General features: G+C 39.2%; 1 long non-coding RNA gene across 3 annotated transcripts in view; it reads left to right on the top strand.

The window, feature by feature from the left end:
* LOC120100658 (uncharacterized) overlaps window positions 1-17,594 on the top strand; it is an 89,577-nt gene that overhangs the window by 5,793 nt on the left and 66,190 nt on the right. Inside the window, exons 2-4 of one of the 3 annotated variants that reach the window (XR_005500462.2) lie at window positions 9,596-9,750; window positions 10,573-10,694; window positions 16,476-16,837. This is a non-coding gene — a long non-coding RNA (uncharacterized LOC120100658). Of the gene's footprint in view, window positions 1-9,595; window positions 9,751-10,572; window positions 16,838-17,594 lie in introns of all 3 variants that reach the window. The other 2 variants (XR_010064030.1, XR_005500463.2) reach the window with 2 other exon arrangements.

The following is a 17,594-nucleotide window of genomic DNA, read 5'->3' as shown; positions in this document are numbered from 1 at the left end:
CCAGATACACTGAGAATGATAGAAGAAAAAGTGAGAAGAACCTCAAATACATAGGCCCAGGGGAAATTTTTCTCAACAGAACTCCAATGGCTTATGCTCTAAGATCAAAAATTCACAAATGGGACCTCATAAAATTGCAAATCTTCTGTAAGGCAAAGGACACTGTCATTAGGACAAATACCTTTACCAATCTTATATCGAATAGAGGGCCAATATCCAATATAAACAAAGAACTCAAGAAGTTAGACTCCAGAGAATCAAATAACTCTATTAAAATGTGGGATACAGAGCTAAGCATAAAATTCTTAACTGAGGATTAATCAATAGCCAAGAAGCACCTAAAGAAATACTCAACATTCTTAGTCTTCAGGAAAATGCAAATTAAAATGACCCTGGGATTCCATCTCATACCAGTCAGTATGACTAAGATCAAAAACTCAGGTGACAGCAGATGTGGTCAAGGATGTGGAGAAAGATGAACACTCCTCAATTGCTGATGGCATTGCAAGCTGGTACAACCTTTCTGGAAATCAGTTTGGAGGTTCCTCAGAAAACTGGACATAGTACTACCTGAGGACCCAGCAATACCTCTCCTGAGCATATACCCAAAAGATGTCCAACATATCGCAAGGACACATGCTCCACTATGTTTATAGCAGTCTTGTTTATAATAGCCAGAAGCTGGAAAGAACCCAGCTAACCTTTAAAAGAAAAATGGATAAAAAATGTGGTACTTTTATACAATTAAGTATTACTGTGCTATTAAAACAATGACTTCATGAAATTATTAGGCCAATGGATAGACTAGAAAATAACATCCTGAATAAGGTAACATAATCACAAAAGAACACACATGGTTTGCTTTTACTGATAAGTGGATATTAGTCCAAAAGTTTGGAATACCCAAGATAAAATTTAGAGACCATGTGACACTCAAGAAAAAGTAAGACCAACTTGTGGATGCATCAGTCCTTCTCAGAAGGGTGAACAAAAATACTCATAGGAGGAAATATGGAGACAAAGTGTGGAGCAGATACTGCCATGCACCTGGACACCTGGCGATCAATCCAATATACAGCCACCAAACCCAGACAATATTGTAGATGCCAAGAAGTGCATGCTGACAGGAACCTGGTATAGCTATCTCCTGAGAGGCTCTTCCAGAGCCTGGTAAATACAGAGGTGGATGCTCACAGCCAATCATTGTCCTGAGAACAAGAGGATTTAGAGAATGGAGTGAAGGAGCTGAAGGGGTTTGCAACCCCATAAGAAGAATATCAATATCAACCAACCAGTCCCCCCAGAGCTCCCAGGAACTCAACCACCTTCCAAAGAATACACAGTGTTGGACCTATGGCTCTAGCTGCATATGCTGCAGAGGATGGACTTATTGGGCATCAGTGGGAAGAAAGGTCCTTGGTCCTGTCAAGGTTGAATGGCCCAGTGTAGGGGAATGTTAGGACAAGGAGGTGGGAGGGAGTGTATGGGTTGTTGATGGAGCACCCTCATAGAAGCAGGTAGAGGAGGAATGGGATAAAGGGTTTCTGGAGGGGATAACATTTGAAGTGTAAATAAAAAGTCAAATAAAATATATTCTTATTTAATTTTGAATATTTGATCTATGCAGGCAAAAAGAAAGAAAAAAGGCAGTTTCATAGTATTAATTATGTGGCAGTAGCCTGGGACCTAAAGCCATGTTCTCTAGAAGATGGTGTATGCTTTGAATCAGTGTCCTATACATGGTATAGATTTTTCTATAGCCAGAATTCACAGGTCCAGATATGAAGACATTAAAAGGTAGTATAGCTCCACTCACTATCTTTCCAAGTGACCCACTATTTTGTTTCTTGTTCCCTCCACCTTAAGTTATACTACCCTAAAATCTTGTTTCTAGAGTGGATCATGCCTAATAGGAGAGAACAACCATTTCATTGAGCAGACTTCCCCTGACTACTTTGGGATTCTATGGCCCACATACCCAAAGGCTAAGAAAGAATGTTAGGAGGATGATTGACCCAGATTACCAATGAGAAATTGGATTTCTTCTCTACAATGGAGGGAAGAAAGATTACTGGTGGAGTGCAGGATATTCATTACAGTGTCTCCTGGAGATACCCTATCACCTTATTAAAGTCAATGGGAAAATATAACAACCTAATCCAGGCAAGATGACAAAGGACAAAAAAATTTTCAGGAATGAAGGTATGGGTCACTCCTCTAGGTAGGAGCCAAGACCAGCTGAGGTGCTTGTTGAAGATTACAGATGGGTAATAGAGAAAGGTAGTTATAAATACCAGCTAAAGCATATGATCAGTTGCATAGACAAGTTTTATACTTGACATAAGCATTCCTGTCATATTTTGTTAAAAATTAGTTTGTACAGATATTTGTGTCTTCTTTCTTTGACTTCTTTGCCATGAGATATTCCATCAATTAAGGGAATATCAGTGTTCATTATATTTACGTTTGAGATAATGAAAGAGCATCTCTCATGCGACATTGCCACCTATTCTAAAACATACAATGCATTTGCAGTTGCAAGAGGAATTGTTAAGTCATGCTAGGTATAGATATTACCCGGTTATGATCATAATGCTTTTGCAATTGTACACAGATGGTTTTATCCTGGTGGTGTAATTATGACCCGATTATGGGTTTCATTTTAAAAGTAGCATAACACAAAGAGAAATGGCTATATTACATTCACAAGTGGTAGGTTTGTGATGGCTATTCTTGATTTCAACTGCACTTAGAATTAATGAAAACCCAAGTGACTTGCTACAACCCTGTGAGAGTTTTCTTCATTAAATCATTTGAAGTGGGAAGACTCGTTTTTAATCTGACTCTTTAGAGGTAGGAAATGCTACCATGAGTCTGGGTCACACCTTCTGCTGGAAGCCTATATAAAGGACATGGAAGAAGGAAGCTTATTCTTCTTCTTTTTGCTCTTGCCTACAACTCCGTTCCTTCACTCATAGTAAAGCCTACTTCTTTTGGTGTACACTGAAGACTAGCTGAGACATCAGCCATGTGAGCTTACCATCTACTAGATTCTTAGGCCTTGCTTTGGAAGATAGTCATCGTTGGACTAGCTGGACTATAGCATGTATGCCGTTCTTATGAATCCCTTTTATCTATCTATGTATCTATCTATGTATCTATCTATCATCTATCTAGTTTCTACCTATTGTCTATCACACATTAATTGATATTTCATCTACAGATCATTTATTGATAGATGATAGATTTAGCTTACAAGTTCTGTTCCTTTAAAGAATTTTGATTATTACACTAGGTTTAAGTGTAATTTTTTCCTAATAATAAATTTTTCTAGACATTTTTGTTATTTTTATGTTCCCAGTTCCATGCATTTACAATGTAGCAAGATTTTCTCACTTTAGAAAAGCTCCTTATGGCCTGAGTTCAATGTCATTTCCCCTGTTGAGTATAGGATTCTAGAAAGGGATACACTGGACTCTCAATCTCTAGTTGAGGAACAGGGGAAACAGGGTGAAGTTATGCATGTTAAGAATGAGGGGGATTCTGAGATATCTAGTTAAATAAATAAAAGGAAGGAAGGAGACCCATAGCAAAGTGTTGGTTAGGCAGAGTGATGGGCTAAGTGGCAGAACCTAAAATGTTGCCTTAAAGAAATGTGGTTTCTTTTCATGGGGGTATGAGTCAGAGACCAAAAACCACTAGAGTGGTAAGCCCAAAGGGTATCTTTTAAAAACTGGCTTTCCCCTAATCCCATCAGTTAAACAACTGAAATAAAAATAAAGTCTAGTTGCACTCATTCTTGCCTTTTTAACCCTTGAGATTCCTTTTAAATGAAAATGTTGAGTGTTTATTGAATGGGACATCTTTATAATCAGCCCACAGAAAATTAGTGAGAAACTGAAGTTGCCTTTTCTTTACTCCCTCCACCTCCTGCACTTTTTTGGTTTATATCCAAAATAGAGATGGCTCTAAGTCTCATATGAAAGTAGATTTAGACATGTTTTTTCCGTCAATCTATATACTCAGCAAAAGTTCACAAGAAATTTATATCAAGACTCTCTCAACCCATACAAATAAGCAGTGTTAGATTATGACATTTTAACTCTCTGCTTCCTCTCCAGCACCTTGCCTGTCTCTGTGTCACCATGCTTCCTGCCATAACTGTTATTGACTGAACCTCTGAAACTATAAGGCAGTGGTGATTCAATATTTTCCTTTATAACAGTTGCTGTGGTCATAGTGTCTTAATGTACCATAGAAGTAGAAACATGGAAGCCAGTGGTGTTGCGGGTACTTTGAACTGCAGGGGCTTGGATCAAGAGGTTTTGGAGAAGAATAATATTAGTATGTGGCCTAGAGTTCAATCTTCTGTAATTTTAGCAAAAAAACAAATGTGACTGCTCCCATTTTTGTCAAAAAATAAATCTGTCTGGGGCTAAATTAAAGAATTTCACATTAAGGACATTGGCAGAGAAAATTTTGAAACAACCTAGTATTGGGTGTGTTGCCCATTTATTAGTGTCCAGTCTTATACAGATCTATAATGAAAGGGGCAAACTGATCAAAGAACAATATAAAAAGAACAAAGATGTCAGAAGGAAGTCTGCTAGAGCTAAGTCCTGGGTGCAAAGAGATAAACAGATTAAAGACAAAAACCAAAAAAATGGATACTAAATGGAATAAAGGGTGTGGTAACCTTGGGGCAAGTCTTCACTAAGCTACAGTTCCAATTTTTGAAAACAAATTAGGAAAAGCTCAGACTGGGCTTGGTGGCACACACACTTACTCACAGCTCCCAGCACTCAGCACTTGGGAGGCAGGGGTAGGCAGATTTCATAATTCAAGGCCACCTTGGTCTAACAGAGCAAGTTTCAGGACAGCCAATTTTAGTCATTTGAAGGCGAACATCAAAAGCAGAAAGCTAATGAGAATGTATTTGAATGAGGGGCGGAGCTGTGTTCCAGTCCCAGTAAGCAGCAGAAATTGGCAGTTTCAGCCACATGGTTCTGGCTGTAGAGTCAATGATACAGGAAACAGGTTGCAAAATGTCCTTCTAAGACTAAGGAAAGCTGCTGAGGCCAGGAATGTGGCAGAGGTGTCCCTGTATGGAGACCAAAAAAGGCTATTTTGTGAAGCTATGAAAGTGAACCCTGGATTGCCTGGAGACATCCATGATGCCAGAGCTGTGGGAAACCTGCTGGTAGAAGCTGTGAACAGAGTAGAAACAGCTAAAGAGAAAGAAATACATTGTAGTTGACGAAGCTGAGAGGACTTAGAGATCTATGAAATGCTGTAACATCATACATGAAGATGCAAAGTTTGGAGTTTGCTCAGCTGGTTTTAGGTCTTGTTTGGGTCCAGAGTCCAGTATTTCTTCATGGTGCTTCCTTTCCTCACATTGAGAATGGTACTGTATATTCTGTGCCATAATATGTTGGAAAGTATGCTAAATCTGCTTCTTTACTTTGATTTTATAGGAATTTGTGGTTAAAAGAAAGCCACCAGTCTTCCAAAAGTGTAAACTTTAGCCTTTTAAACAATGTTGAGACTACGATAGACTACAGAGACATTCTAAGTTGAACTGAATACATGTTTGCATTTCCATATGGCTATAGCCTATGGAGGCCAGAGAGTGGAATGTGGAGGTTTAAATAACAATGTCCTTAAATAGATAAGCTTAAATATTTGAATGTTTGGTAGCCAGGGAGTGGCACCTATGGCCTTGCTGAAGGAAATATGTCACCATGGGGTGGGCTTCGAGGTTTCAAATGTTCAAGCCAGGTCCAGCATTTGTGTCTTTCTGAAGCCTGCTGATCCTGATGTAGATCTCTCACCTACCTTCCAGCACCGTGTCTGCCTGCAAGCCACCATGACTTCTACATGACAATGGACTAAACCTCTGAAATTGTAAGGGGGTTCGAATTTAATGTGTTCCTTTATAAGAGTTGCCTTGGTCATGGTGTCTCTTCACAGCAATGAAATACAGGTTAAGAAACAAAGTATCCTTTGATGGCTTAAAGACACACACACACACACACACACACACACACTCACTCACACACACATACACACACTCACAAGAGACAGGACACATGAAAAAGCACTTCCGTGTGTTAAGAATGTGGCAGATCCCTTTCAACATTTTGCTTCAGGCCTAGTGTTTCCTCTAATTTTATCTCCTGGTTTTACATTTGTGGATGTGTCCTCTCACAGATAACAGATTTGTGCAAATGAGAGGAAAATAGCTTAGATGAGCCCATATGTTAATGATAGGTAATAAGTAATTTAGAAGTTAATAATCTATGTTCAGAATACCATGGTTTTAATGTTGAGTGTCTTTGTTCGTAGACACAGGAGTAATTAATCCAAAAAGTGATTCCTTCCACCCCTTTTTGAAAGGTTTCTCTATATCCAGGCATTTTTTTTAGTCAGCCGAGTTCTAGAAGTTCGACATCAGTGAGCGCTCACAGGCCTTTCCTACTTTGCTGTTGTTTATTCCACTTGACGGACTTATAACATGAGGTCATACTCTATCCGTGAAGTTTGCTTTCCATCTGCCCCACATCTTTACTCTATTATTAGTCCAGGCTTCTGGTATTTTGATCCCGCTTCATTTCCAGGAGCCTTGTTGACGTCAGCGAAAACTCTAGGCAGAGGACTGCATGGCAATCAGCGTGGCTCCACAGACTGTCTACAGAGGAGCGGTTGGTTTCCTTGGTACTGGACTTCCGTTGGATGAACCCCTGCTTGCTTCCTATACACAGTGAAGCCCATGGCGAGTGTTTAATGCAACCTCCAGTACAGGATGATATACTCACTCCACCACCTATGTGTATTGACTTTCTGCTAAAAGGCTTTTAGCATAAATATATTAAGAATTAACCAAATACATCATAGGCTATTGCTGAGAATGCAACGTTTTTAACTATGTTCCTCCTACATTGATTTCAGTTAATATATTTTAACCACCCCCTTATTTTACTGTGCCTTTTAATTTGTTATTCATTTTGTTTTAAACCAGAACTTTACAGAAGCACTCTAGACCCACAGGAACTGAAATAGTTTGCTTTCATTATCTGGTAGACCTTCTCGAGTCAGTAGCCCTGACAAAAACCACAAAACTGTACAAACTGGCAACTGTGGGTTTGTCTGTTCTCTATTGATTCTATTTCTGGAAAGAAACACACACACACACACACACACACACACACACACACACACACACACACACACACACACACATACATCAATGAATAAGCCAGGCGATTGTACCCTTACTTTAAGCTACCATCAGAAGGGGGACAGGAACAGTTTGCAGGCAGCTCAGGATGGGACCTAGGTCTTTCTGTTTGCGTTTATGCATGGATTTTGATAGCCTTGACTATGAAGTTTACCTCTAAGTGTTCTGCAACCTGAAATGCAGAAGTCTATTATTTCTAAATATACTTTTAAAATTGTGGAGTGCTATCAGTCAAATTGTTGAAAATCTAATAAACTTCATAATAAAATACTCATATAGGTTAATTTAATGATGATTTTGTTCCTTCTGAGAACTGCAAAGCAGCTCCACCATAAAACTTTAAAGGGAAAAATTGCACTTATATTTTTCAAAGACTGAGAAACTCTGACCCTTGAGTGGTTTTCTTCAGTGATCTATCACTATACAAGTAAATAAGGTGTGGGCTTTTATTTGCTTATTGATTTTATTCATTAATTTTGTTATGTTGCATGGCCTAGAGAAAAAGTTCTGGATTTGGCTTTAATAAACTGTGTGCCCTTGGACCTTTCTTTTCTCATCCATTTTCTCATCCATCACTAAATGATCTAATAACTCTAATGACTGTCCTAATATTCAAATTCCAAACCAGCCTTTGACAGCACAGGAACAATCTCTCTAGTGGAGAAAAGCTTAGGTAAGTCAGGAACAGAATTCTGTGAAGTACACACATGTCTTGATACACATGTCTTGATACACATATACACGTTCAACAGAAAAGCCGAAATAGCTCCTCTCTCCTCCTCCCCCAACAATGACAATGCAGCCATCTGTTGGATGTTCCACTTCACTTAGCAGCTGCTCTCAGATACAGAAATCTGCATTCCTGCAGCTTGTGTGGTATGCAGGCAGCATGTGTGGGTACTAGCATTTGACACTCCCACCCAAAGGAATGGCTTTCATTGAATAAAAATGATCCCAGGGGTTTCTTATTCTCCCACCTAACAAATGCCCATTTCCTGACCATTGGGATTTGGTCTTATCTCTACTCTTCCTCTATTAAAATAACTGTCTTAGATATTTCACATCAAGCAAGGATCTAAAACTGAAGAGGGCAGCGAGTAAAGGACTTCTGTAAAAACCTTAGTCTGCCAGAAACTCACTCCTTGCAGAAGAGGGAGCAGAGCAGCTGGAAAATAAACTTTCATGTGACTTTAATTTTGCCCATCCCCCCAGCAATGTACTTAAGTACTGAAGAATAACCATTGTGTGAGTGGAATGTAGGAGGCTTGAAAAGCAGCATTAACGTTAACATCGAACTAAGTAAAAATATATGCAATGACCCTCAAAAAAGCATAAAATACAATTTTCTGAATAGTCCCCTCCCCAGGCCATCCTTCCCATGCTGACGTTTGTGTTCTGCGTATATGTTATGTAAAGGGATATATATATATATATATATATATGTATGTATGTATATATATATATTATTTGTAACATGGAGGTTGTGCGAGCAGCAGTTACAAACACAAACGAGGAAGGGTTCTGCAGGCTCTCAAAGAGAACCTTGCATAAAATTGGATCCTCTTTTGAGTACATAATTTAGGACATTTGTTACAAGATTACTGTGGTTTTCTATAAATGTTAGTTTGCTGTATTATTTTCCATGAACTAGTTTTCCAAAATGCAGAATATTTCGCCCCCAAAACATGGAATCACCAAAGCCCAGTGAGACGCTGATTCATGGGGTGTCACCCAGAAACAGCTGGTCAGCCATCTGCAGCCCCAGAGTCCTCTTAGTTTTACTATATTCAGCTAATTCTTTATGGGGAGGGTGGGAGACACATAAATCCTGGGAGAAAAAGCTTGGTCTGTGTGGGAAATGAGGAAGAGCTGGTGCCTGAGGTGCTGATGGGGAAGACCTCTTCTCATGCTCACCAGACACACAACTCTCTCCTACGTGTGCATTGTTCTCTCTGCGTCCTGTTCTTTTGGGAAAGGAAAGAAATGATGATGTGGCACTGATTGCTTTGTGTAAATTGGTTCAGATGAAAGCTCCCTTTGGAGCCATAACCAACCATTTCAAAGCAGACCTAATAGTCTTCAAGGCCAAGGATAAGCCTGGTATTCTGACCTGCGTATTTGTCCTCTCATCTCTCAAGTACACTAAACTAGAACGTTTTACAGCCATTGATCTTGTGGTGAAGCATATTGGGTATAAAAAATATTAGGAGGTGAGATTTTTTTGTCAGAAACATTACATATAAAAGTAAAATTGTAGGCAACATTGCTTTACTTCAATATTGGTGATACTGTATTAAAGTTGAGTACAACCATAATTATATTGTTTTGTTTTGTTTTTCTTCCTGAATGGGCAAGGGGCCTTGTTGGCAGAGGAAGTATGGCTGCTGAAGCCATTCCATTCTGCCAGGTGAGTATCCTTGAAGCAACTCATTCAGATAACCAAGCCAGAAGACTGTTGACTGTGTGGAGTGGAAGATGTTGGTAGGGGCCCAGGTGTGTGCTGCTTTCAGGTAGGTGTAATTATAGTTTGACCTGATCCTGTGTGTCTCTGGAGAACATTTTTATTGGAGATGTCTTTTCATATTTTTCTTGAATCATCAAAGTCTTTTACCTATTCTTCCCATATGCATGGATATACAGTTACACACACACACACACACAAACACACACACACACACACACACACAGAGAGAGAGAGAGAGAGAGAGAGAGAGAGAGAGAGAGAGAGAGAGAAAGGGAGCTTTCTAACTTTATTTCTTTGTCTTAGTTTATTAGCATTAAGGTTTTACATTTCTTTTATTATGTATGTCAGCTTAGAACAAGATCATTCTTTATTCCTATAATAAATAAACAAGAGAGAGAAACATCACTGCTTAGAACTGTTGTGGTATTAATAAGGCTTAGACATAATTTATTGATCATCTGCAGATTTTTCTGGTAGGTATACATGTGACAAATCTATGCTAACTTTATAGAATAAGAAATAAGTACACCTTTAATTGATAAGACAGAACATTTCTTAAAAGTATTGTAAAACCATCTGTACTACAAACTTCTTTTATTCATTCCTTTTTGCTTCACTCTTTATTTCAAATAAAGATTGTTTTTCCCTCAGCAGCACACAAATCACATGGACTATCCTTCAGGCTGTCAGTCACAGAAAAAATATACATATGCCCAGAGTATACACTTGTGTTTGTTCAATGTTATTTGGGGAAAATATGCTGCATGTTCTCCTGCCTCTCCTAGTTTTACATTTTGAATTAATGCAATTTATTCTAATTTATGGCAACTGTTTGAAAGGCTCATTCTCCATTTTCCCATTTATAAAGAGGTTATTTACATGGAAGTGAACGCAGTAGAAGAATGAATTTATTTGGAAAATCTGGTGGATTCAGGTGGAGAAACTGAGCAGACTTTGGCTTTGCATTAGCACTGTGCACAAGAGCTGGTGGTGAGGACATCTCTTGTAACATTTTTATGCCTCTTTATATATAAGAATAAATTTATGGAGAACTTTTTCCATGCTTCTTAAAAAAGCATTATACAATTGAGCTAATTGCCTCCCTTCTCTCTTGTTCTCTATTCTTGTATTTCTATAGCAGCTCTCATAATAGTACCTACACACTCTAATAAGAGAACTAGTGAAGACGTGGGAGGAAATGTTTCTTTTTCCAGGACAAGATTACGCTAAGGTCAAAAGTCAACAAGAGGAACTGTCCCTATTTTTCTTAAAGTCTACCTCAAGTCTAGCAGGATTTTAAGGAAATCATAGTTTATTGCCATCACTAGTATCCATTTTCTCAAACTACTTGTTTAAGACAAACTCCCTTGGCACAGTGCTGGGCCCTGTCTCTGGTCTTGCCACAGGGACTCTCTGTTAAAGGATCAAATAGTGGAAATGAAGTCTTCAAAGAGTTTATTGAGGTGGTTGCAGAAGTAGATACTGCAGATGTCCTTTGGAGCACTCATGAAATTTCATTTCCTGCTGACTGGTGAAACCTTGCTAATATCTTATATGGATTTCTATAAATACAGCTACCAGTATGGAAAGGAACCAGTCATACAAGTGAGCTGTATAGTGCCCCATATATGTTTCTCAATCATATCTGTACGTGTGTATGTATGACTACTTATTCCTTGTAACATTTTTATATAGCATACCCTCCTGTTACACTTAGTAATGTTACATAAATGAAGAAGGCAAGTGGTCTCTGGGGAGGTGAAGTAAGATGTGTATGGGGATTGTTATTTGAATGCTAGGACCTCTCATTTGAACATTTCTAGTTTTAACTACCACACTATTTGCTGTTCTGGCTTGTTATCATTTTAACCTGAGCATAATTCCTGTGTGACTTTGAAGACTCTTTGTGAACAGCTTTCAAGACTCAAATGTTAAAGGGTTAGTTGGCAAATGGTGAGCTTTGAGAAGTGGTTAGATCAAGAGGGCCCTGGCCTCATTAAGAGATTCACGATTCAGCAGCATAGGAAGGCTGTAGAAAGTAGGAGGTTTGGCCTTGCTGGAGGAAGTAGGCCACTAGATACATGACAATAAAGGTTATACAATTCTTCTCTTGTTCTGTTTCCTGGCCATTTCCTATGAGCTTCTTTGTGCCACCAATGGTTCCTGCCTTGTCACTGCACTGGTGAAAGTGCATCAACATAAAATAGCACAAAAATGGTAGAACCTTTAAAACCTTGGTCCTCTGTAGAAGAAGTGCAGGGACAAAGATGCAGTAGAGATGGTGGGAATGGCTAATCAATGAATGGGCCAATTTGAGACCTATCCCTCAGCAAGAAGTACTCCCTGACACTATTAATGATGCACTGTTATGATTGCAGATTGAAGCTTAGCATAACTGTCCTCTGAGAGGCTCCACCCAACAGCTGACCAAAACAGGTACAGAGACCCACATCCAAACAGACAGAGCTCAGTGGGGCAGCAGTGGGGAAGGATTGAGGGAAATGGAGGTGATAAGGACTCCATAAGAAGACCAACAGAATCAACTAACCTGGAGTCTTGGAGGCTCTCAGAGACCGAATCACCAATGCAATACTGAGCATGGGCTGGACCTAGTTCTTCCTCATGATGTAGCAGGAACAGTGTGAGGGGGGACTGGGTGGAGAGGAGCCTGTGATGGGGAGCTAAAGTATATAAATAAAATAATAGAGAAAAAGAAATGAATGTAGTGTTAGTAAGAATTTAAAAAAATAAAAGAACCCAATGTGAAACTCAATGATCATGTATAAAAACTTCTGAAACTAAGAAGCAGACTAATACATATCTCCCACAATTTAACTCCTCAAGACACAATGATGAAGAGAAGAGAATGACTGACCAGTGGGCATGGACTTCTGCCTCAAAATAGGCATGTAAGTCTTAGAGCGAATCAGAAATCATACCTGCAAAATGTTAAATTTGTATAAAATTAAGACCTGGTTTCTGTCCCATCTAATCAGGAAACTGTATTATTGCCTTATGGTAGGGACAAAATTCCTAATAAACACAACTCAAGGAGCAAAAGGTTATTTTACCCCATGATCTGTGGCTGTAGTCCATGGCAAGAAAATACTGACATCAGGAGCTTGATGCAGGGAAGCACATTGCATATCTGTTAGGGAGCAGAGAGCGATGAGATGCTCAGTTTGCATCCTTCTTTTAAAATAAACCATCAAAGAATTACTCACTTAGTGACCTTCTTTCACATCTTGCTTGTTAGAAGCTTTATATAATGCTGGTTAATTTAAAAGAAGAAAGAAAGAAAAAGAAAGAAAGAAAGAAAGAAAGGAAGGAAGGAAGGAAGGAAGGAAGAAAGAAAGAAAGAAAGAAAGAAAGAAAGAAAGAAAGAAAGGAAGGAAGGAAGGAAAGTCCCCCAATAACTGGAATGGAGGCTTACCCTGAAGGGAAGGAAGGAAATAAGGAATGAAGGGAGGAAAAGAAAGGAATTCTATCCTGGAATGTGTTGGGACAGAAAGAGGCAGAGAGGCCCATGATCGGTCTCGGAAGGCTTCCTAGAGGAGGTTCGAAGGGCTCATTATGACAGTAAATTGATGGACCAAAGAAGGATTTATTCAACTCTATTTGTGGAATCAGTCTCCCTGTTAACATAAGATATATGAAGATGATATTTACAGCAGTCTTGGGGCTAAAAGAGCTAAGGCTTAGAGAGAAAAATGTCTTGCTCTGAGTCACATAATTCTTGTAGGCTCCAAGTCAGTATCCAAACCTTTCCACATTCTTGTGGCACATGACTCTGAAATCTATGCAGGCAGCTGGGGGGACATAGCCCCAACTCTCAGTATGCCGTGCAGTTTTAGTCCTCTTGCTCTACCCTGAACCATTGGCACAAACAGACACAGGAGAGCCTTTCCACTTCTCTGCCCATCCCCATTGTTCAGGCTGGGGTCCTACCATCTAAGCAAATATCAGCATTCAGATGTGGGAAGTCTGTGCCTTCCTGAAGCTGAGTGTCAACTGTGTGGTTCACAGGTAATCACAAGGCCATCAACTGGGTGTATCAGTCTCTTTTATGTTACTATGGCAATAGTACCTAAGAGAAACAGCTTACAGAGAAGGGTTCATTTTGCTTCATATTTAGAAGGGCCTGTCCATTATGGACAAGAAGGCACAGTGTTCACAGCAGTACAGAATGCTATATTCTCCTGCCACAGTTGGTCAGGCACACTGAATTGTGGGTTATAACCCACAAAGACTTGCCCTCAGTGATGGCTTCTGCTAAATAAGCTTCACCCTCTAAAGTGCTTACCAGGCTCCAACACAGCGACAAAAGCTTGGAAACAAAAGCCGATGGGGATGTTATACACAAAGGGGAGAGGTTAAAATATTTTGGCCTTTCATGACTTACTTGCACAGAACTCTGAAACTGCTAGTAGAAATCGTAAGAAAAATACTTTCTGGGATAAGAATAGCGAACAAGAAATATCTAAAAGAGACTGAAGTCATGCATCACGAAATGTCACATATGCACAAATGAGAGCACATGATATTAAAAAGCTTCTCCATGAGTTTGCAGAAGGACACAGTGGGTAAGATGAAGGGGTAAGAACCTGAGTTTGAATCTATAGAAGCCATGAGAAGTAAGGTATGATGGAACACATCTGTAATGCTAGTATTCCTTCAGGAAGGTGGGAGGTCAACATAGAGTCTGTGAATGGGAGAGAGGGCAGTAGGCCTGGAGTAGACATTATCAATCAGCAAGGAGATCCTGTCTCAGAAAAGATGAAAAGGGAGGACTGACCCATTGTTCTCTGGTCTCCATTCAGATTCTATGGCATTCACATATGCACCCTCAGTCACACATTCGGGAACACATGGATTACGCACCACATAACCACACCCCCACACCCACATTTTTGCAGAACAAAGAGAAGTATCAACAAAATGAAGATGTAGCCTAAAGAATGGAGAAAATAATTTCACCATGGAGTTAATATATAAGATATATAAAGAATTGAACAAACAAGCAAAGCCATAAGTAAAAATTATTCAAAGAATAGTAATTGGTCAAATGAATTCAAGAAGAATTTTCTCAAAAGAAAAAGTTTGACCTTCTTAGCTATCAGAGAAATATGAATTAAAACTACTATAAGATTCCTTCTCAGACCAGTAAGAATAGTCCTCATGTGTGTATGTGTGTGTGTGTGTGTATCATATATATGTATGTGTATGTCATATATATATATATAATATATATATATATATATGAAAAAGAGGTTATTAACTTGAAAGTGAGGGACACAGGAGTGGTTTTAGAAAGAGTACCTAAGAGGAAAATGGAGGAAAGTGATGTAATTCTATTTTAACTAAAACACATTGAAATAAAATTATCCAATGATATGGTAAAAAAACAATCCTTTGCAATTGGTTATTATGCTATAGCTGAAAAATCATCACTGCAGTGGTTCCTCAAAAAAAGATAAGTATAAGAAAGAAAGAAGAAAGAAGTTAGAAAGAAAGAAGTAAGAAAGAATGGAAAGAGAGAGAGAGAGAGAGAGAGAGAGAGAGAGAGGAAGGGAGGACTGATGGAAGGAAGGATGGAAAAAAGCAAAGAAAGTCAAATAGAACTACCATATGATCCAACTGTAGTCACTTTCGGGTACACCTCTAAAGGAATTCACGTCAGTACAGAGAGATATTTGCATATCTGTGATTACTGCTACATCATTCCTAGTAGCCAAGGAGTGGAGCGAGCATAGATACTCATCAGTAAAAGAATGGATGCCTGAAATATGTTACACATGCACAAAAAAGATTCATTCAGATATGAAGAAGACTTAAATCAAAACATTTGCATGAAAATTGATGTTTTACCCTGTATGTAGACTCTAGATTTCCAAGACTTATGTACATGTGTACACAGACATAAAGATCTGTATTGAAACCAAGTGAGGGACTGCATGGAAGCAGGAAAAAGCTAACAAGACTAGAGGAAAGTAGAGGGTACTTTTATTTTTTGGTTTTTTTATTTTATTTTTTATTTTTGACATATACATGTATTTTGTAGACAGAAGAAGGATGATTCATAAAAATAGGCAGTTATAGAAAAAGAAAGGGGTGGGAATGAATAGGAGAAAAATACAACAAAACACATATATCTTGAAGTATAAAGAAGGAGGAGAAGACAAGGAAACTGCAGCAGTAGAGATAAATTCAAGTACGATGCCCTCCAACAGTCAGACAAGCCTTCTGTACAAGATACTTCATTCGTTTACACAAGCACGATACAACTCAACATTGTTGAATACCTCATCCAAAAATCGTAGAACAAGTGACAGCTGGTTTTATTTGCTGTCAGTCAGACCCCAATCCTAACTACTTTCTGCTATAAGATATGGCCAATTCCAGGTATTTAAGGACTAAAATGGAATGTTATACTTAGTCTCTCACTTAGAATCACTCAAAACTGCACTGTCCTGCTCAGGATGTGCTGAACGCTCTGATCGTCGGCGCTTAGGCTGTTCTGCGGCACGCCCACTTGCAGTCGGTATCGTTCCTTAGTGTTCTCTACAGCACTCTGCTTCTTTCCTTTCCTTCATATCCATTTCTCACTTAATCGGCCCCATCTCCAGCAAAACCACTCATTCTAACTGAATCCTGTCCAATTCAGGAACATGGGTGCTCATTCGTTTTATTTCCATGATTATCAATATTGCATTTTTCCAATGTCTGTTGTTCCTCTCTTCAACTATGTTTCATCAGGTCTCTTTGTTACAGGTATAGCTAACAAGATCATTACTTGTTTACACTGTTTGCATCAATCAGCTTGTCTTTGCTGTGAGAAAATACTCATGATGATTAAAATATCAGTTGTCGGATTGATGAGATCTAGAACCCCCTGGGAAATGAGGCTCTGGGCATGCCTGGAAGGTTACCTCGATCAGGTTAACAGAGATAGGAAAACTCACTTACTATGAGTGGCATTGTTTCCTGGTCTGGGATACTGAACTGATAAAGAGGAGAAAGTGAGCCTATTCTACAAATACATTGTCTCTGCTTCATGATTTTGGATCTGTGAGAAAAGCTGCCTCGATTCCTGCTGTCATGACTTTCTCTAGGACACACTACAACATTGAACAGTGAGTGCAAACAACCCCTCCTTTCTTGTGTTACTATTGTTAGAGTGTTTTAACAAAACAATTAAAAGGACAACTAAGATTATATTGAGCACATGCACAAAGAAAATATTTGTTTTGCTCTCCTTTCTAGAGGTCTCAGTCATGGTGGACAGAAAAATAGTGGAAGATATAGTGGAACAAAGCTGGTAATTTAATGGGGGGAGAGAGAGAGAGAGAGAGAGAGAGAGAGAGAGAGAGAGAGAGAGAGAGAGAGAGGGAGGGAGGGAGGGGGGAGGAAGAAGGGAAAGAACAAGAACAAAAAATCAAGGGAGGAGAGGAGAGAGGAGAGGCGGGGAGAGGAGAGGAGGGGAGAGGGAGAGAGGGGAGGGGGAGGGAGGCGAGGGAGAGAGGGAGGAAGGGAAGAGGGGGAGAGGGAGGGAGGGGGATGAGAGAGTGAGGACAGAGGAGACTGAGGGGAGAGGAGAGAAGAGAGAAACAAACCTTCAAAGGCACAGGCAGAGTACACAGAGGCATACATCCACCAATGAAGACTGGCATTTTAGTAGTTCATTTAATTTTGACCACATCAATGAGTAAATGCTGTGGTAAGTCAGTAACTTCATGGTTCAATTACTTCTCAGAGGTAACAAAAACTATAGACTAAGCCTTCATACTAGTGCTTCTGAAGGATATTTTATAGCCATACTATAATAGTATTATATAAAGACTTTGGACTAATTGTATCTCTGACCATCACATGGATTCTTCTATTTTTAAA

Source organism: Rattus norvegicus, chromosome 2 (assembly GCF_036323735.1).
Source record: "Rattus norvegicus strain BN/NHsdMcwi chromosome 2, GRCr8, whole genome shotgun sequence".
Taxonomy (NCBI): domain Eukaryota; kingdom Metazoa; phylum Chordata; class Mammalia; order Rodentia; family Muridae; genus Rattus; species Rattus norvegicus.
Note: the sequence above shows the minus strand (reverse complement) of the source record. Positions and strands in the feature narration are given on the sequence as shown.